A 22,805-nucleotide genomic window follows, 5' to 3' on the forward strand; every position below is an offset into this window, starting at 1 on the left:
TCTGCTGGTCAGGCACAAGCAATCAATACATGCAATTAAGGCATCATAATCGAACAGGCAAATACCATCTCTATTTGCTGATATCATTACATCTCCTTTTCTTAAAACAAAAGTATTTTACTTTTAACTAACAACATGTTTTCTTTGTATTAATCTGCATTTTAACTGTAACACTTAATGAACTTACATTATCATTATCATGATCAAGGTTTTTTAACCTTGCTTTGTGTGTTCACATGAAATATGTCAATACACTAGAACTTGAAGAATGAATAAGATAACATTACTTCCTTCTATAACAATAGTCCTTAAATTTGCTCACTGAGTCTCTCAGGAGGCTTCACGTGTCTTGAGGATTTTCTGATTGATTGTCCTTGAATCTGAGTTGTTGCCTCAGATGATGTGTTCTCAGCTGTGTGATCAGGTTGTTCAACAGTATCAGTCTCTTGACCTGCTGTGGCTGGTCCCATGAGAAGATCTCGATGATTTCTTCTCAGAATAGCACCCTCATCTGTCTGAATGGTGTATGATCTTGGTTGAACTTCACTCAGGACAGTTCCCTTCTGAGTCCATGTGTTTGTTTTGTCTTTCAACCTTACTTGGTCACCAGTGTGGAGTTCAGGTAGGTTTTGTGTTCCTCTGTCATAGTAGTACTTTTGCCTTTCTCTCTGTTGTTCTTTGAACTTCCTCACTTTCTCTCCCTCTTTTGCTTTCAGGAGGTTCTCCGGGATGGGTAGGCTTGACCTTAGCCGACGTCCCATCAGGAGTTGGGCTGGTGAAGCTGGACGAAGCAAGTTCAAGACTGTGCACGTTCAACAGTCCATTTGGCAGATACAGATTCCTAAGGTTACCATTTGGCATTGCCTCAGCTCCTGAAGTGTATCACAAAACAATTCATATGATCTATGAGCACCTGGAGGGAGTTGATACATCAATGGATGACATCATAGTATGGGGAACCATGAGAACTGAGCATGACGAGAGACTGAAAAAAGTGCTGGAAGCAACAAGGAGAACGAAACCGAAACTAAACTAACTGCCTTGCTTCTCTCGGTCACATGCCCTCTGCTGGTCAGGCACAAGCAATCAATACATGCAATTAAGGCATCATAATCGAACAGGCAAATACCATCTCTATTTGCTGATATCATTACAGGGTTGTTTTCCTTAGAGCAGAGAAGGCTGAGGGGGGACCTGATTGAGGTGTATAAAATTATGAGGGGCATAGATAGGGTAGATAGAAAGGAACTTTTCCCCTTAGTAGAGGGGTCAATAACCAGGGGGCATAGTTGCAAGGTAAGGGGCAGGAGGATTAGAGGGGATTGGAGGAAAAACATTTTCACCCAGAGGGTGGTTGGAATCTGGAACTCACTGCCTGAAAGGGTGGTAGAGGCAGGAACCCTCACAACATTCAAGAAGCATTTAGATGAGCACTTGAAACGCCATAGCATACAAGGCTACAGACCAAGTGTTGGAAAATGGGATTAGAATAGACAGGGCTTGATGGCCGATGCGGACACGATGGGCCGAAGGGCTTCTTTCTGGGCTGTATAACTCTATGGGCTCAATTTTGCCATTGGTGCGGGCTGGGGGCATGTCAGTCGCTTTTCGTGTTAGCCACCCGACTCCAATTTGATGTGGGAAAAATATGCGATTTTCCCCTAATTGGGCAATTGATTTCCAGCGTGTGGGAACCCCTGGCCCACTTACTCGTTCCATCCTAAAAGTCGCCTCCGATGACGTCATCAGTGCTGCTGGATTTAAGGCCTGCAAGCAGCCTTGCTTCTTCTGCAGACTGCAAATCTTATGCCCTTTGCTGTGATAGATTCCTCCAGCCAATATTTCCAGCAGTAGGCCAAAGTCTGCACCAAGGTTCAATGATGCCGCCCTGCAAGCTCTGATGGAGGGAGCAAGAGGAAGTAAGGAGGTGCTCTTCCCTTCCTCAGGGAGGAAGAAGCCTCCCCAGCAGACGTAAGCTGTGTGGATGCAAGTGGCCCAGGAGGTCAACTCTTTGTCTATGTGCCGCAGAACCTGGCTGCAGTGCAGGAAGAGGTTTCATGACCTTCTGCGCACTGGAAAAGTGATTATGACTTTCCCATCACCCTCAGTCTGATCCCCATTGCCTCTCCTCACCAGCACTCAGCTTTGACAACCTCTTCCTCCACATCCCACTTTTATTTCAATGACATCCCTGCACCCTTATCCATTCCCTCTCTCTCTATGCTCACATTCACCTAACAATTTGACTGTGCAGCCCTCACACTCCCTATCACTGTGATGCTATGAAAACAACTTACAACACACAGGGAGGGCCCTTGGTCCTGCCACCTCACTCCATCTTTGTCTCCTTCTAACCATCAATGATATGGATTCTCTACACTCACTCCTTCATTCTCACTCAAACTCCACTTGTCTCCCTCATTGCAGGAAAAGAGAGCTCACAATAAGAGGGAAAGAGCGAGGACAGGAGGAGGGCCACCCTCAGTAGCCCAGCTCACCCCCTGGGAGGAGGCGGTCCTGGAGATTGTGGGAGTGGAGGAGGATGCGCAAGTGGGGGATGGACAGAAGGGTGCATCAGAGAAAGCTGGTGACAGAATAGTTTATCATCTCTCTCATTTGTAAGAAGTCACACAACACCAGGTTATAGTCCAACAGCTTTATTTGAAATCACAAGCTTTCGGAGCACTGCTCCTTCATCAGGTGAAGTGGAGAAATGCATAAAGACACAGCTTATATAGTCAGAGAATCTTGTCAGATGTTTACAGGTAATGTTTCCAACTGCCATTTATCACATATATAAGCTGTGTCTTTATGCATTTCTCCACTTCACCTGACGAAGGAGCAGCGCTCCGAAAGCTTGTGATTTCAAATAAAGCTGTTGGGCTATAACCTGGTGTTGTGTGACTTCTTACATTTGTCCACCCCAGTCCAACTCCGGCATCTCCACACCATCTCTCTCATTGACATTGCATGAGTCACTGATAATGAATCTGATGCTCTAACAGATTGACTTCTGATCACCTGCAATATTCAATGTGCATGTAACCTTGGCCTCACATCTCTGACTCTTTCCTTTACTCCCCCACAGGACCATCGAAAGCCCCCATCCCCACTATCTAGTAGGAACAGCCTGAGACTCCAGACTCCTCAGAGGAAGCTACAACCTCTGAGGGCACAGCGTCAATGGAATTCAGCGCACCCAGCACCAGCGCAGACACTCACACCTCGGTGGTACCTTCGCGAGATAGTACAATGTTGTCACCTGGTGTATCACAGCTCACAAGTGAGCATCAGCAGATGGTGGAGACAGGGACAGCAGTGGAGAGTCCTAGTTGGAGGGCACAGGACTCTGCCAGCTCGGCTCAGCTGCATGTCGACCCTTTGCCTCCGGGTCCACCCAGAAGAAGAGCGGTGCTGGAACTCCAGGAAGAGGTGCAGGAGTCTCTGGCAGGTTTTGTCTCCAGGGTCGCTGCGAGTGTGGAGCGAATGGAGGAGTCCATCGCTAACATGAGCAGAGCCTTTGTGGAGGTGTTGGCGCATGAATGCATCACCATGGAAAGGATGGCAACCTCCGTGGAAAGGATGGCTACCTCCATGGTAAGGCTGGCTACCGTAGAGGAGAGGATGACTACGGTAGAGGAGAGGATGGCTACGTCCATGGAGGAGCTTAGTCGCCAGGGTATGGAAAACATGGTATTTGTTCAGAATAGGCTGACATCTCTTGAGGAGACAAACCAGACCTTCAGGCAAGTCCTCGGGAGTAGGACTTCCAGTACAGAAGCGAGTCCTCATGGACCCCCTGAATTGCAGCAAGGTGCTGTCAAGCCACTTGCTTGCTCTGAAGTGCTGCTGACCCATGAGAGGGATGTTGGTGGCATACAACAAGGAAGTGGGGGCTCCTCTCCAAGTGCTCACATGACCATGCCACTGCAGAGCCCTCGGTCAGAGCCCCACCAGAGTCCCCACCCAAATGAGATCGACGTCTCAACCCCTGCACAACCGCAGGAGCAGCAGACTGTTGCCGAGCCCTCACAGGTTCGCAACCCCAGACGATGCCCGCCAAAGGTGTCAAGACAGGAGCAGCAAGAAAATGAGCAAGGGGCCTCCACATCTGCTGAAGCCACAGGGGAAGCACCACGTAGGAGCACGCGTAAGAGGAAGATAATGCACAAGTAGTCACAAGGGTAGTCACTTGGGTGAAATGTTATGTTTAATGTTGAAAAGCCATCAGTTGGTTATTGTCATTAAAAATTCTGATGTCAATTGTTGCAGTTGTGGCGTGTGCCATATCGCTAATGGGGCTTCCACATTGAGGGCTTAGGATGACTTGCAATTGTCAGTATGGTGGTCAGAGTGGTAGGAACCACAGGTTCTTGGTCATTGTCAATGCTCTGGTAAGAACTGCGAGGCAAAAGTGCTTGATTGGCTAGGCTAAGCAAATCTGGCCAAGATGAGTGCATGTCTTGCATCCCGGCCAACAATGTGCTCACATGCTGCTGCCGCTGGTTGATGCGCCTCTGCAAGCTGTTCATTGTCGCTCTCCTCCTCCTCCTCCTCCTCATCTGAGGAGGATATGTGATGAGCCATTTGTTCCTCAGGCATCTGCAAGCCATGATGCTGTGCCTTGTTGTGAAGTGCACAGCAAACCCCGACGATTCTGGAGACCCTGGCTGCTGAGTACTGCAGGGCTCCACCTGATCTATCCAGGCATCTGAAGTGCATCTTCAGCAAGCCGATGGTTTGCTCGATTATGGATCTAGTGGAAATGTGGCTCGAGTTGTAGCGCTCCTCAGCTTCGTTGGATGGGCTCCTCAACGGCGTCATTAGCCACGTCTTCAGGGGATAGCCCTTGTCTCCAAGTAGCCATCCGTTAAGTTGGTCTGGCGGAGGCACACTAGACTGGTGCAGGATGAAGGAGTCATGGCAACTGCCAGGGTACTTGGCAGAAACATGCAAAATGTCCTTCTTGTGGTCACACACCAGCTGTACGTTGAGGGAGTGGAAGCCCTTGCGGTTGACAAAAATACCTGGATTGTGATGGGGTGCCTTAAGGGCCACATGTGTGCAGTCAATAATACCCTGCACCCTTGGAAAGCCTGCCAGATTTTCAAACCCAAATGAACGTGCAGTTACACTGGCTTGATCCTTGGAGAAATGGATGTGATTGTGCGCGATGGCAAAGAGGGCATCGGTTACCTGCATGATGCAAGTGTGTGCGGCCGTCTGAGAGACACCCCTGATGTCTGCTGCTGATCCCTGGAATGAGCCTGAAGCAAAAAAGTTGAGTGCGGTGGTGACTTTGACAGCCACTGGTAAGGGTTGTCCACCTGGTTCTCTGGGCTGCAGGTCTTGTTGTAGCATTGCGCAGATGTCTCGCAAAAGTCTGATCCTCCTTTGGCACTGCTGCTCAGTCATGTTGAGGTAGCTGATCCTCTGTCTGTAGACCCTGCTTGGGGGGTATCTCCTGCGCCGACGTGCTTCCATGCGCTGGCGCCTTCTGGCCTGTGCAGCTTCAGGTGGGTGAGCAGCAGCTTGGAGCTCCTGCTGTTGCTCCTGCAGTTGGTGCTGCTGTTGGTCAGGGTTCTGCTGCTGCCGCGGCTGATCTTCATCCGAATCTGATGTCCAGGAGGAAAGGAAATAAATGGTTCCCTTTCTTCTGGTATATACCTCAGTTGAGGAAGCGCTCATTCAAGGTGGGGAGAGGGGTTTCCCAGGAGGTCACACTGGAGATGGGTGTCACGCTCCAAACTTCCACAACAATGAGTAGGCCTGTTAAAAGTTCCCCCAGACCTGAGACAACAAAGTTCTGCCACCTGCAAATGATGATTGGTGAAAACTCGTTTTTAATGGTGGAGCTGCAGCTGTTAGTAAGCAGTCCACTTGTGCAGCTGCCAGGTTTCACTGGCGTGTTTCAGAGGAGGCGTGCAGCTCGTGGGAAAACTGTTAAAATCAGAAAGGCCTCTCAAGATGGGATTATAGAGGCACTTAGCTGGTTGTTAAGGGCCTTTAAGGTCCTATCCCACCTCTTGGAGGCGGGATGGAGACGGGGTCAGAAAACTTGCATGTGGGAAAATTGCTCGGAGGCAGGATGGAGGCGGGATCAGGCCCGCCCGCCAGTTTTTGCAATTTTAACAAGTCACACGCCTCCAATCCCGCCTCCTCGGGCCTAGCAAAATCGAGCCCTATGACTTTATGGGGGAAAAATTCAGTTGGTTTGTGCCTCCCGTTAGCGCTTTAAGAGGGTGCTAATGGGGCGCAAAGCAACTAGTGCCCGGGCGCGGCGATGTTTGCGCTGCTCGTGAAATTAACTAGACATTTTGCAGCGGCACTAAACACGACCACCACGATCTCCTGCGCCAGCAGATCGTGACATCAGTCAAGTGCGCAACGCCCCGGTAGCGCCCCGGACTGGACATTGAGTGGCGCCCCCTGCCTTACCACCTGCTGCTAGCAACGACAGGTTGAGGGGAACGTTTTGCAGTCAGGAAGGGACTGGGGGAGCGCTATTTAAAGGCGACCGCTTCCTGCCTTTTTTTGTTGGTGACATTTTTGCACCACGCATTCTGAGAGAGAGAGAGAGAGACTTCTGGAGAGATTCAATGCTGTGTGAGGAGTTTTGGGTACTGAGCAGCACTTTGCAGGTTCAGTTTGATTTGCCCTTCCTTGTATCGATTTAGAAGAGACTGTGGGGGCTGCACTCTGAGCTCTTTCCCTGGGTCTCTCCATTGTTCTTTCCAGCAGATTTGATGTACAGGACTCTCCAGGCCGAGATTCAAGGCTGCAATGAGGAGGATGTGGATGGAGAGCAAGATCAATCCCTTTAAGAATTGGCCGGCACCATTGGGTCTGTGTTCCATTGCTGACTGACATCACATGAGCTTCGCCTGCGCTCTGAGGTGGCGCCTCGCTTCTCGGCCTTTGCGCCTTAAGACAGGTGTGAAGCACCTGATTTAGCGCTCCAATAACCTCCAGGGGCGATAAAAGCCAAGTTTGCCGTCGGAGGCGATAATTAGCGCCAGGCACTAAACTTTGTGCATGGCCGATAATGGCGCCCCAAACGCGGCGATACTGAATTTTACCCCCATGACTCTAAAAAGGACCACTTAACTCTCCAAACTTGTTCTTTCGATATACCACATATCATTTGCTCTATCATGGACTGTATCAAATTATTGACAAAGGAAATGTTCTTGGAAATTTTTCCTGACCTCAGAGTCTTTTAAGTGAAATTACAGGATATAAATTTAGCCTTACAATTCACACGATTCAACTCGGGCCACTTGAATTCAACAGATAACTCACCTGTAGTCCCAGCAGCATAGGAATCATTGTGGGAGAATTTCTACGGCTTTTCTCCTGATCTCCTGCCCTAACTTTGGTGGCAAAAACCATGGTGAACCCCCATTGGAAATTCCACCCCAATGTGTTCAAGAAAGAATTCAGGGACATGTTTTGCTCCACAATCCACATCATTATATTTTGTAGATTTAATGGCTGCCTTAACATAAAATGGCATCTTAACATCATTTTTCTGTGGGCGAATCTGTGAATCATGAATATGAAGCGCATTAATGTGAACAATAGAAAATCATCTCGGAACAATAGGAACAATAGTCGGCCATTTAGCCCCTCGAGCCTGCACTGACATTCTATCCGATCATGGCTGATCTCCAATTGTTCCAGCACCCACAGCCTTTTGGGGGAGAGAATTCCAGATTTCTACTACTTTGTGTATGGATAAGTGCTTCCTGATTTCCCTCCTAAATGGCCTAGCTCTAATTTTAACATTCCCCCATCAGAGGAATTCGTGTCTTGGGGGCGATTTTCCAGCCCCGAGAAGGAGGGTTTTGAGGCGGGACAGTTGGCAAAATGGCAAAAAACTGAGGGCGGGTTCGGAACCCGCCTCCAGCCCAACTCCGCGCAATTTTGCCGGAGTCAGGTTTGATGGGCGCGATTCGGTCCCGCCTCCATCAGTTGGGAGAGGTAGTTAAGACCCTTAAATAGTAATTAAGGGCCTCTATAATCCTACTTTGACAGTCCTTCGTTATTTTACCACATTTTCAGCGTGTTGCACGACCCTATTAAACCACGCCAGCTAATCCTGGCGGGTTGACAAGTGGGTGGCCTCCTCACAGCTGCTGTTTCACCATTAAAATGGAGCTTTCATCAGGGAACAGCTGCAGGTGGCAGAACCTTTGTTCCAAACGTCTTTCAGCACTTTTAGCAGGCCTACCAAAGTCGGAGGTGCTGCAGCTTCTATCTCTCAACTGTGGGACCTCTTTGGAAGTCCCTCTCCCCGCTTGGGCTGAGCACCTCCCCAACAGAGGTACCTGCCAGCAGCATGGGAACCATTTATTTCCCTTCACCATGGACCTCAGATTCGGATGAGGAGCAGCCATGGCAGTAGCAGATCCAGGCAGCTCAGCAGCAACAGCAGCAGCAGCCCGAACCTCCTGCTCACCCACCTGATGCTGCACAGGGCAGAAGGCGCCAGCGCATGGAAGCATGTCGTGCAAGGAATGCACTCATCCTGGCCAGATTTGCACAGGTTGCTCATTGTGGCACATGTGCTTGGCTCCTTTTTAACACATGATAGACAATGGACATGACTCTCTGGCCTCCTTTCACTCTGACCACCAATGTGACTGCGCAATTGTCGCGGAGCCCGCAATATGGAGCTGCCTAAGCCGAAATAACAGATGCCATCATGCCAACAGTTTGCCATCACTTAATTTTAATACATTCCCACAGGGATGGCATTTCAACAATAAACAGAAACAATCACCCAATCTCTTCCCAGATGAGGGGAAGAGCACCTCCCTGCTAGCTCTCGCCCCCTCAACCAGCATACCCAGCGCCTCACCCGAGAACCTCAGAGAGCCTCTTGCCTTGGAGCTGGCCATTCTTCAAGGAGATAACAGCTTGGAGGTGGTGCAGCATCGACCAAAAACCAATGGAATGCGCCAAGGCAGCAAGCAGCCCTTAAATGAAGCTGGATAAGTGACGTCAGCAGAGGCGAGTTTCAGTCCCAAAACACTAATTAGCCCAGGGAACCCACACCTCTGAAATCAACTGGCCAATTAGGGGAAAATCACTTTTTTTCCACCTCTCAGTAGAGGTGGGTTTGGAACCCACCTAAACCGAAACCCGCCTCCATTGGGAAATTCCCCCCCTTAAGTATCTGCCCTATCAAATCACTTTTACATTTTAAGCACCTCAATCAGATCACCCCTCAATCTTCTATACTCAAGCCAGGTTTATGCAATGTGTCCTCGTAATTTTACCCTCTAAACCTTAGTATAAGTCTGGTGAATCTGCACTGCACTCCCTACAAGGCCAATATAGCCTTTACATCTCTTTCACACTTCTCAAGCAATTAAATTGCCACATAAATGGCAAAATAACAAAACAAAATTCCAGATGTGGAGTGCTCAATATCTGTGAATAATGACTCCATGAAAATGGTGAAAAATCTTGATTTACCCACAAGGTTCAGCATTTAGTAAGAATTCCAATTGTTCATCCAGCTGTTCCATAACCTTTACATATTTAATCACACTATTATTTTTATTGCATTCATTGAAACACTTATGCATCTAACTTCTACTCCCTTTACAATTCTGTCTTTGAAAGGCATTAAAAAATTAAATCGAATTCAGACATTTGAATTTGGACTTGTTATTTAAATACTCAATTTCACAGGTTCTTAAACCAAATTACTTAACATGTTAAATTAATAGAATGCAAAAGACATCGTTCAGTTCATTTATATTACCAGGTTAGCATTGCCGTAAATTGATTTGGTGTCTCTGGAATTGTAACTCTGGAGTCAGGGCCTATCTTGACTCAGAGTCCCTGTCGATTTGCCTCCATAGGAATGTAAATCCAGTGCAGTGGTAAACCTGATGTATGGAGTACTCAGAGGCCCATTGGACACCCGAGTGTTGCGTGATTCACTTTACCTCAATTTAAATGTTTAGACAGTGGGGACTTTCCTCGTCCAGTTGCAACAGTGTTTTATCCACACCCATGTCCAGGCATGTACATTGCAATCTCTTAGAGTTCCAACTGGGAGACAGACAACATAAACATGACTTTAGAAACATAGAAACATAGTAAAATAGGAGCAGGAGTAGGCCATTTGGCCCTTCGAGCCTGCTCCGCCATTCAATATGATCATGGTTGTGTAGGGGGTGGCGGGTGTGGCGCGTGCGCCCAGTCAGTTATGCCCCTGACTGTTTGTGAGTGGTTTGAATTGCTCCCACGCCCCTGGGTTCTAGACACCGGACTTAGGTACAGGCGGCGATACAGAAAACTTGAGTAGACGAGTGGTTTGGATGTAAGAAAACCAAGATTTTATTAAAACAGAAAATAAAACAGTCTTATGAGAAGTCACTAGTATAAAAATACAGGCAAATACAAAATAACTATACTTATACAGGGAATGGGGAACACACGGCACATCGAGGGAAAACAAACTACATTAACAATCCCCTTATCCTTATCCCACCCCCTATACCTAACTAGATTAAGCTATGAGGGGCCAGAATTCATGCTCACCAATCCAAAGCAAAACCAACTGTTTTAACGGATGCATGTTTTTGAGGTTTGGTCTTCTGTCCTCTTAGGTACCCCGTCGCCACGTGGTCTCAGGGGCGCGGTGTTGGAGCTGCTGCTGCGACACACCTTCTTCTCCTCCGCTATCGTCATCATCTCGTCGCAATGGGTTCTCCTCTTCTTCTCCCTCGGGCGGTCGTCAGTGGTAACATTGTACCTATGGGGCAGTTGGCAGTTTTTACTGCCTAGATTTTCCTACCCAAGCGTAAGAACGCCAGTATACTCGTCGTGGCGTGGACAACTGCGTTTTCGCAGTGCTCACCAAATGTTCGCCTCACCAAGCGCCAGCTTATAACTAGACGCTTGGCCTCATCAATACGTTTTTCGCTGCCTTGCTCTGCTCTTATCAAGTTGTTACCTTCTTCTTCGTCTCCTTTCGTCTCGTCTCGTTCGGTTACTATACAAGTCCTGGACTGCCTACTCACTTTTGTCTCGCCCCCTTTTGCGGCCTGGGCATCCTGGATGGCTATGGACTTGGGTCTCGTTCCCCTCCCCTGCAATTGGTATGGTGTCCTTAGTTGTTGAAACTCTTCTATGGGGAGTGAGGGGAGAACCCGCCACGAGGCCAGGGCATGAGTATGGGTGGCGGCAGCCCAAGAGGCCGGAGCCACGAGAGCAGGAGCAAGGGCAAGAGCAAGCGAGCAAGAGGCCAGGAGAAAGATTACTACCCGGGGCCTGCAGTTATACTCCTTTCGATAGCCCCTTATCTGCGCGCCAAATCAGGTTAGTTCATTGTTTCAATTTTGGCGGGCTGTTTTAAATGATTATGGCAATCTAAGTTAACTGGATTTAGATGGCCGTTTACCGCACCTAATGGCCTGATGTCCGGGCTGTATTGTCATTAATGCATCCTAATCGGCCTGTCCAGCCTTGATGGCTCCCATAAGCTGTTTCCGATTATTTATGCAGACAACTCAATGGCCTCAAGTATAGGCCTAACTGGTTTTGATCTGTCTATGATCTGGCGTAATGCACATTCAATGTTTGCTGTCTGGCTTCCAAAACACAAAGTCCTTTTCACAGAAAATGCACTTTAAGTTTCGATTTCCCCAAAGCTGCTTGCGCTGCTACAGAGTCCAAGCTTTTAAAATCTTGCAGGCTTTTGGTCACGAGGTGCGGATGCCATCTTTTGGGTACCCTTTTTAAAATGTCCATGCAGGGTCCCTTTTATTAATAACCTTGGGGGAATGTGGGAATTTTGCGAATCTTACAGTTGATCCGCTATCTCAATACCATATTCCCGCTCTCTCCCCATACTTTACCTGGCTGGAAGCTAAACTACAGCTAAATGCAACCAAAGATAGAGAGAAACTCTTTCCTCTGGTGGGGGAGTCCAGAGCAAGGGAGCATAACCTTAAAATCAGAGCTTGGCTGTTCAGGGGTGATGTCAGCAAGCACTTCTTCACACAAAGTGTAGTGGAAATCTGGAACTCTCGCCCTCAAAAAGCTGTTGAGGCTAGGTCAATTGAAAATGTCAAAACTGAGATTGAAACATTCTTGTTTGGCAAGGGTATTGACGGTTACAAAACCAAGGCGGTAGATGGAGTTAAGATGTAGATCAGCCATGATTTAATTCAATGGTGGAACAGGCTCGAGGAGCTGAATGGCCTACTCCTGTTCCTATGAAGAATAAGTTCAGTTTCAGTGGATGTCATGAGTCAATAGGAATGTGATCAAATCACACATTTTTGTCTCAGTTGAATTATTGGATTCTTTCTTGCTGGTTACAGTGCACCCTCAATTAATATTATGTACTGTGAGCTGATTCATCAATCTGCGGAGGAAATATATTCTAGTATTAAGAAACCATGAATAAATATCTCTAGCTTGTCCCTGAAGGGCAAAGGGTCGCTACTAATGTGTGTTGATTGCCCGGACATTAGCGTTATAGCGGTCGGAACTCTGCATGATGCGATCCCAGCAATTTTGCCAGGTGTCATGCTTGCCGGTGCTCATCAATGATGATCCCACTGGAGTATGGAAAGGAACTAGTGATTGTGGACTTATATCTGGCTACAGGACAATATAGATGGGATGGTTAGATGGGCAGAACAGTGGCAAATGGAATTTAACCCTGAAATGTGTGAGGTGATGCACTTTGGGAGGACTAACAAGGCAAGGGAATACACAATGAATGGTAGGATCCTAGGAAGGACAGAGGATCAGAGGGACCTTGGTGTGCATGTACATAGATCCCTGAAGGCAGCAGGACAGGTAGATAAGGTGGTTAAAAAGGCATATGGGATACTTGCCTTCATTAGCCGAGGCATAGAATATAAGAGCAGGGAGGTTATGATGGAGCTATACAAAATGCTAGTTACGCCACAGCTGGAATACTGTGTGCAGTTCTGGTCGCCACACTATAGGAAGGATGTGATTGCATTGGAGAGGGTGCAGAAGAGATTCATCAGGATGTTACCTGGGCTGGAGCGCTTCAGCTATGAAGAGAGACTGGGCAGGCTGGGGTTGTTTTCCTTAGAGCAGAGAAGGCTCTGGGGGGGACCTGATTGAGGTGTACAAAATTATGAGGGGCATAGATAGGGTAGATAGAAAGGAACTTTTCCCCTTAGTAGAGGGATCAATAACGAGGGGGCATAGTTTCAAGGTAAGGGGCAGGAGGTTTAGAGGGGATTTGAGGGAAAACTTTTTCACCCAGAGGGTGGTTGGAATCTGGAACTCACTGCCTGAAAGGGTGGTAGAGGCAGGAACCCTCACAACATTCAAGAAGCATTTAGATGAGCACTTGAAACGCCATAGCATACAAGGCTACGGACCAAGTGCTGGAAAATGGGATTAGAATAGACAGGACTTGAGGGCCAGCGTGGACACGATGGGCCGAAGGGCCTCTTTCTGTGCTGTATAACTCTAATATGACTGTATGACCTGCGCTTAGTTCACTGAAGTGTTAGCCTTGATTATGTGCTCAAATCTCTGAAGTAAAGCTTGAATCCACAACCTTCTGACTCAGGGGGCAAGAGTGCTACCACTATGCCAAGGCTGATATCTAAAAGTTGACATGTAAGCAACTACCATATACATGTATCAATTGTAAACAAGAGTTTACTGCAATTGCGCGACCACTAAATACCATTAGCAGCAGCAGTTTGTTGCCTCAACACTTTAACAGCATATAACACAAACCTAGATTCTAATCTCCTCTCTCAACAGTGGTGGTGGAATATACTGTGATAGAGCAGGTAAATTATCATTAATGTTCATTAGACCATCAGGCACTGGTAATCATTGACAAGCGTATTATTTTCCTACCCCTCAGTGTAGCACAGGGCTCAGTGATGATACATTCATGGCAGTGGTCCATAATTTTTGGCAGCAGCTTTCAAAAGTTGAAAGCAAGGACCTCCCTCAACAGAGCAGGTTGTCCAAATGGCCTCTCAGCTGATTGTATTTTGTGCATTTAGAGGCGAAGGGTAGAGGACTGGTCCCTTTAGCAGCTGGTGCCATATGTGGCAATTCATTGTTGGTCATGAATTTTGTTGGCAACCAAAGACCAAACAGTGAACAAATAAATGAATTGCAATCAAAGTGCTGGTCCGACGCTACTAAAATTCACAAGGTGGTACCAAATGTGTTGCCATTGCCAAGGGGTTATTAGCATTGGCTTTTGCCCATTGTCCAAAATATTATACACTCTCAGCCTCATTATTGATACAATGTTGTATCAAATCAGACACGCACACATTCCTGGCAATACTTATCAAACTTACCAGAATGGTCAGCAAAGGTTGGAGGCAGAGTGCACCCAGACCACTTGCTAAACAAGTTTGTTACTTTGAACAAGAGCAGAGTTGCAGGAAATTACAAATCACACCTGATTACCCATCCATGAAGATTTAACACCTATCGTTTCCTAAAGCACAAATCAAATACAGTCCCCTGATAGATCTATATAAGGTATAAATAAACTACAGCAAAATCACTGAAAAGGTGTGATAATTTAAAAAAAAACTATGAATGCAGGAAATCTAAAACAAGGCCAGAAACTGCTGGAAATGCACAGAGGATCATTTAATAAAGGAAGATTGTCCTGATAAATATTCCACCTGAAATGCCCCTTCTCAGATGCTGACCGTGAGGTATTTCCAGCATTTTCTGTTTTACCGAAAAAGTGGTGTCTTGAGGAGCTGGTGAGAAATAGCTCAGTTCTGCTGAAGGTTTCCCAAAAAGTCAGTTGAAGCTGCCACCTCCAAGTGTTTATCTGTGCCCAAATAAGAAATAATTATTTGGCTAATTAACAGCCCAACAAGAGACTGGGAAAGTGTGGAATCCAAACCTAAGAATATTAGAATGCTAATTAAAATTGTAAACCACATAATTACAGGTTATGTTGCTTCAGAACACACTCTCTGAAAGGTAATTTCATTCTCACAGCAATGTAACATTAGAATTAATGGCTAGCAATAGAAGAAGCCTAACATGAGCAGGTTTGGTGAAACAGTGCATCATTGTTGCAATGGGGAATGTCGCTGGGCAGTAAGATACTGGAACAGCAAGGTACAGCTCTGAAAAATCACTGCCATGAATGTATCATCACTGAGCCCTGTGCTACGCTGAGGGTTAGGAAAATAATACGCTTGTCAATGGTTACTGTTAGATCCGTAGTTCAGTGGATAAATAATCACACGGATGCTGTACATTAACAAATAACAGGTCTATACTGGAGGAGGGTAATCTCTAGACTGGGGTACAGAGGCATGCGCACAGCTTATATACCGGTGTGGTCACTGCCGGTACTACAGTATACAGGAGCTGTAAAAAGTAGTTCTGACTTAAAGGCACATACACTACAATTCCTCCCTTTTTAGATTAATAATACCCCCTTAATATTCAAATAACAATTACATTTTTACATGTACATTCAATAACAAAAGTCCATTTATAGATTCGGTCTTTGGGGCGGCTTCCTGACCCTTTTGGGATAGCGCCTTTCCAGAGGTTCTTGTTCTTGGTGCAGAGGCGATTCTGACCCCTTTTCATCGGGTAGTTCATCGGGTTCCACTGCTACTGGGTCTGAAGTAGATGCTACCGGTATGTCGGGTTCATCCCCAGGTACTCGAGACATGGGGTTGACGCATTCCTGTGATGCTAAGATCTGATCGACGTGGCGTCTCACAATGTTCTCCCCGACATCCACTGTGTGCATTAATGGCCCCTGCCTTGTACATATCGTTCCGGGTTGCCACTTCTCTGTTCGATAATCCCGGGCCAAAACTGGTTGCCCTACATTGAAGCTCCTTGTCGGCTTCTCGTTGATGTGCTGGAATTGTTTGTCCTCAACATTTCTTCGCACATTTGGTCTGAGCAAGTCCAGACGAGATCTCTACCTTCGGTTAAAGAACATCATGGCCGGGGTCTGGTTGGTAACTGCATGTGTCGCGTTTCGGTAGGCTAATAAGAAATTGTCCAGCTTATGCTGTAGTGGAATTTCCTCGTCGCACATGGCCTTTATCACCTTCTTAAAGGTTTGTACAAACCTCTCAGCCAATCCATTGGTGGCTGGATGATATGGGGCGGATGTGTAATGCCTTACCCCATTCCTTTTCATGAATTTTTGGAACTCGTCGGACACAAACTGTGGTCCATTATCAGAGCAGATCTGCTCTGGCAAACCGTTTCTGGCAAATATGGTCCGTAGGACTGCAATCGTTTTCTCTGTAGTGGTTGAAGACATCTTTATCACCTCAGGCCACTTTGAATGAGCATCCACTGCTATTAAGAACATTGAGTCCATGAATGGACCAGCGAAATCAATGTGCACCCGTTGCCATGGAGAGGAGGGCCACTCCCATGGGTGTAGAGGGGCATGTGGTGGTGCATTTTGGAGCAGCTCTTAGTTAGGTCTTCGATTTGTTGATCGATTCCCGGCCACCACACATAAGCCCTAGCAAGGCTTTTCATTTTCACTCCCCCCAGATGACCTTCATGTAGCTCATTTAGCATTCTCTCTTAACTTGGGTGGAATCACCACTCTGGATCCACACATCACTGTCCCCTGGCATACTGACAGCTGTTCTCTTCTGGATGAGAATGCTGGCAACAGTGAGTCGCCATGTGTTCGGCATCCTCTCACCGTCAATTCATATACCCGTGACAGCATCGGATCATTGCGGGTCTCCTTCTCTATATCCGCGTTTGTTACTGGCAATCATTCAATTATCGACGAATAAAATATCTCGATAGGGTCCACTGCTGGTGCTTCCTCCACCGTAGGCAGTGGCAGGCGCGATAGCCCATCAGCGTTCCCATGCTGTTTCGTGCCTTTATATTCTATTTCATATTGATTCGCCCCTAGAAACAGGGACCATCTTTGTAACCGCTGTACAGTCATTACTGGCACGCCCTTCTTAGGATTAAAGATGGAGACAAGTGGTTGGTGGTCAGTCAGCAAGGTGAACTTCTGCCCATGCAGATAGTGGTTGAATTTTTTTACTCCCCATACTAAGCTGAGGGCCTCCCTGTCAATCTGGGCGTAGTTGCGCTCCGCTGAGGTTAGTGACCGAGACGCAAAGGCTACTGGCCTCTCCAACCCGTCCGGGAATTTGTGCGACAGCACCGCTCCAATGCCATAGGGTGATGCATCACATGCCAAACGAATTGGTAGTGCTGGGTTGAAATGGGCCAACACCTCTTTTGATGTGATCAATTCTTTACACTTCTGGAAAGCTCATCTACGTTCGTCATCCCACTTCCATGGTACCCCTGTTTGCAGTAGGGTGTTCAGTGGGTGTAATACCGTAGACAAATCTGGTAAGAACTTGTGGTAATAGTTTACCAGCCCGAGGAACGACCTCAGTTGTGACACATTTTCCGGTGCTGGAGCCTTGACTACTGCCTCAATCTTGTCAGGGGACTTATGTAACCCCTCTTCATCGATGATGTGGCCACAATACGAGATCTGTTTCTGGAAAAACTCGCACTTGTGGCGATTAGCTTGTAGCCCATAGTCCTTTAATCTGGTGAGCACCTTCTCCAAGTTAGCGAGGTGATCACCGTCATTTTTGCCCGTGACCAAGATGTCATCCAAATAACACTGGGTCTCTGGAATCCCTTGCAGGACCTGATCCATCGCCCTTTGCCAGATAGCCGGAGCCGAGGCTACTCCAAACACCAGCCGGTTGTATTGATAGGGACCTTTATGGGTGTTGATCGTAAGGTAATGTTTCAAAGCTTCTTCTACCTCCATTTGCAAGTACGCCTGGGCTAGATCAATTTTGGTGAAGCACTTACCACCAGATAGCGAGGCGAAAATATCCTCAATTCGTGGAAGTGGATATTGCACCGTGTGAAGGACTGGGTTCACTGTCACCTTAAAATCCCCACAGATGCGGACCTTCTTTGGTTCCCCAGGCGTATTACTCAACGATGGGTGTAGCCCACTCGCTCCAGTCCACTTTGGACAGTAATCCTGAACGTTCCAACCCTTCCAGCTCTGCTTCAACCGCTGGTCTGATCGCATAAGGCACTGGTCTGGCCTTCAGTAACTTTGGGCTTGCATTTTCCTCCATTTTAATTGTTGCTGTTATTCCTTTTAGTGTTCCTAGTCCCTCCTGGAAAACTTCTTTTGCGTCAGTTAGCATTTTTGACAGTCGTCCAGGTGTGACGTCATCATCCTTTTTGGCCTCAACCTTCAGTGGAATGCCAATCTAATTGTATCTTTCGGATCCATTCACGTCCTAGCAGTGGTGGTCCTCCATTTGGCAATACATATATATCCATTTTAAGTATTTCCTGACCTTTATATGTCACTTTCACCATTATTTTCCCTTTGAGGTAGACTTTTTGCCCCGTATACGTCTTCAAGACAATCTCTGTAGCTTTCAAGGGTATGTGTGAAAATAGCCGCTTGTAGTCTCTTTGATTTATGACTGTTAGAGCTGACCCTGTGTCCAATTCCATTTCCACTTGGACTCCGTCTATCTTGAGTGTAACCCAGATAGTCTGGTGATCCTCCATTCCGGTTACATTATGTAGTTTCAGACAACCCAGCTCCTTGCTTCCGGAGTCTGTGTCACTTTTCTGTTCATCTGAACCACTGTCCATCACCTGGTGTACCTTTTTGTACTTCTCCTGTGGAGATTTCTTACTGTTGGTTTTCTTCCCAGACCTGCAGACTCTTGCTATGTGTCCTGCTTTCCCACACTGTCTGCACACTTGGTCCTTGAACCAACAATCTTTCTGGTCATGTGTTGTTCTGCCGCAGCGATAGCACTTCCCTGTTCCATAGGTCATTTCGTTGGTGCCATATTCTTGCGGTCTCCGTTGTATCTCTGCAGCGCCCCTTGTGGCTGCTTCCTGTGATACTGCCATACTGAAAGCTTTGTCCAGCGTAAGGTCCTTTTCTGATAGAAGCCGTTTCTGGATTCCTTCACTTTGTAGCCCACACACAAACTTGTCCCTTAACGTGTCTGCTAGTCCCGCTCCAAACTGGCAGTATTTTGATAGCTTGCGCAGTTCCGTTAGGTACTCAGCATTGCTTTCGTCTTTGTGTTGGTTCCTTTTATGGAACTTAAATTGTTCTGCTATCAGCAGCGGTGTGGGGTTTAAGTGGTCCTGTAGGATTTCTACTATGCTTTCAAAATTCTTGTTTACCGGCTACTCTGGGGTTATTAGATTTCGCAGTAACCCATAAGTTTTTGCACCCATGGAATTTAACAGAACCAGTGCTTTATTAGCATCTGGCACTTCATTCGCCCTGCAGTACACCTCAATACGTTCCACATATGTCGCCCAATCTTCGACTTCATTGTCGAACGTAGAGATACTGCCACTCTTTGGCATCCTTGGTTGTGCGTTAACTATCACCAATGGCGCCTCCCGTGCTTCCCCTTCTTCTCCGCTGGCACAAAATGGCATCTCCCGCGCTTTCCTTCCTTCCCGCGCTCGCCCATCTTCTCCGCTGCGGCTTCGCAAAATGGTGTCTCCCGCGCTCTTCCTTCTTCTCCGTGGCTCAATGGCGCCTCCCGCGCTCTCCCTGCTTCTCCGCGGCTCAATGGCATCTCCCGCGCTCTCCCTGCTTCTCCGCGGCTCAATGGCGTCTCCCCTTGCTTCGCCCCGCGGACCCTGATCAGCCCGTGATCCCTGGCTGTGCTCTGCGCTTTCTTCTCTTGATATTTGTCGACGCCGCTCAGTCTCGAACCCGACTGTTTCTTACCCTCTCTCTCTCCGGTTTGCAGTATTTTTCCTCGACGCCGCTCGGTGATCAACCCTCGGCTGCGCCCTGCTCTCTTCACCCTCTTTCTTACCCCGTCGACGCTGCTCGGCTCTCTCTCTGCCATCGGTCGGCTCCAGCCGCCGCTGCTCAGGAAGGGTCTGCTCTGGACCTGTCGTCAGTCTCTTACTGCTCGTTGTGGCTGGGGAACCAAGCCCGGCTCTCCACAGCCTCCCCAGCGAAGTTGGATCTCTGCCTGACTGCTGGGCGGTTGCTCGCGGTCGACGCCCGTGTTCCTGGACTCGACTTTTTTTTTTATGTTGCAGGTAGATTCGAATCGACACTCGTCGCCACTGTTAGGTCCGTGGTTCAGTGAATAAATAATCACACGGATGCTGTACATTAACAAATAACAGGTCTTTACTGGAGGAGGGTAATCTCTAGACTGGGGTACAGAGGCATGCGCACAGCTTATAGACCGGTGTGGTCACTGCCGGTACTACAGTATACAGGAGCTGTAAAAAGTAGTTCTGACTTAAAGGCACATACACTACAGTTACCAGTGCCTGATGGTCTAATGAACATTAATGATAATTTACCTGTTCTATCACAGTATTTTCCACCAGTTAGATTAACCATGTAAGTGCTGCTCTCATGATAGATTGCCGTTAGGGCTCCTAATAATCCTGCATTGAATGTTATAAAAATAACTAGAGTTATTATGACTGAAAACAATTGTATGTACAGTACCATTCAGTACCGCTCTATCACAAGTCTGTTGACTTCCACCTCCGTTAATATCGTCATCTCCGCCCCGCCTTAGCTCACCTGCTGCTGAAACCCTCATCCATGCCTTTGTTACCTCTAGACTCGACTATTCAAATGCTCTCCTGGCCGACCTCACACCTTGTAACCTTGAGCTCATTCAAAACTCCGCTGCCCACATATTAACTCGCACCAAATCCCGTTCACCCATCACCCCTGTGCTCGCTGACCTCCATTGGGTCCCGGTCCGGCAACGCCACGCTTTTAAAATTCTCATTCTTGTTTTTCAAATCCCACCATGACTTCGCCCCTCCCTATCTCTGTAACCTCTGCTGGTCCTACGACCCTCTGAGAACTCTGCAGTCCCCTAATTCTGGTGTCTTGCACATCCTCTGATTTTAATCACTCCACTATTGGCGGGGCGGCCATGCCATCAGCTGCCGAGACTCTAAACTCTGGAATTCCCTCCCTACACCTCTTGGCCTCGTGGAAAAAAAAATTTCAACAAGGTAAAGGGGGAGCAAGCCCAGATAAATTGGAGGGAAAAAAATGGAAGATTAAAAAAGTGGAAACAATATAAAACTTGCAGACAGATTAGGGTACAAATTTGACATATTCCCAGAAGAAGCAAAGGAGGTGCAGCAAAATGCAAGAATTCCTTGGATGGCTTAAGAAATTAAAATGAGACCAGAAAGATATATTACAAATCTAAGGCAAATGTTACAAATGAAAATCAAACAAGTATGTAAAATACAGAGATAAATCAATGGACAAGTAAACAGCTGTCCTCTTAGCTGCACAATATATTTAGAAAAATAAGCTTTATCTTGCTTTGAATTTTTCTAAGGGTCACTGGCTAGATGGTCTCCCATCATAATGTGGACAATTCTCTAGGTTTCAAAGTTCAGATACATAAAGGAGTTATGACATAATCCCCTGTACTGTATACACAAGATGAAAAATACCAGCAGGAGGGAAAATCTGCTGTCAGTAAATTTAGAAATTTACGGATTGGATCCATAAAACAGCTACAGATTTCCCGCACTTCTGCTCTCACCCCTTCCCCTCCCTCCTGGAACCAAAATAGGGTTTTCCTTGTCCTCACCTTTCATCCCAACAGCCTTCACATTCAACGGATCATCCTCCGCCATTTCTGCCACCTCCAGATTGATCCCACCACCAAACACATCTTCCCCTCACCTCCCCTTTCAGCATTCCAAAGGGACCGCTCCCTCCGCGACACCCTGGTCCACTCCTCTATCACCCCCAACACCCCTTCCCCTTTGCCCGGTATCTTCCTGTGCAAGACATGCCCTTTTACCTCCACCCTTCCCACTGTCCAAGGCCCCAAACACTCCTTCCAGGTGAAACAATGATTTACTTGTACTTCTTGCAATTTAGTATACTGTATTCACTGCTCACGATGCAGTCTCCTCTACATTGGGGACACCAAAGGCAGATTGGGTGACTGTTTTGCGGAACACCTCCATTCAGTCCGTAAGGGGGACCCCGAGCTTCCGGTCGCCTGTCACTTTAATTCTCCGCTCCACTCCCACTCTGACCTCACCGTCCTCGGCCTTTTACACTGTTCCAATGAAGCTCAACGTAGCTCGAGGAACAGCATCTCATCTTTCGATTAGGCACTTTATAGCCTTCTGGACTCAACATAGAGTTCAACAATTTCAGACCATAACCTCTGTCCCTATCCTTTTTTTTCCATTCATTTTATTTTACATTTTTTTTCTCTCTCCCACATGGCAGCTGTCTTTCATTCTGCCTGTGCCATTTACACTTCATCTAGAGCCATCTTTTGTTTCTTAACTTGTCCCATTACCATCTCCTTTTGCCTTGCACCATCTCTTAATCTCTCTTAATGTCTCTTAATCTCTCCTGCCTTCCATCCTATCACAGACCTTCCCTTTTGTTCTTTCCTCCCCTCCCCCCTTTCCCTGCCCCAACACTTGCTTAAAATCTGTTACATCTCCAGCTTTATCCAGTTCTGACGACAGTTCTGATGACATTGGGGATAGGTTCTCGATTGCCTTGGCCTGAGCACATGGAGTTTGATAGTGCTGTTAGCATTGTATTGTGTATAGGTATTCGATTGCTTGTGCCTGGAAGTGTGTGTGTGTGGCAGCCATTATAAAAGCAACATGAACTGAACTCTGCTTACGGTCTCTGGATTATCTTTGCAAACGCAACATTTGACGACAAGGATGGCTGAAATCTCTCTTCCACCACCTCCTCCCTTCCTTGC

Source organism: Somniosus microcephalus, chromosome 7, assembly GCF_052327205.1.
Source record: "Somniosus microcephalus isolate GS21.2 chromosome 7, FLI_Smic_1.0, whole genome shotgun sequence".
NCBI lineage: Eukaryota > Metazoa > Chordata > Chondrichthyes > Squaliformes > Somniosidae > Somniosus > Somniosus microcephalus.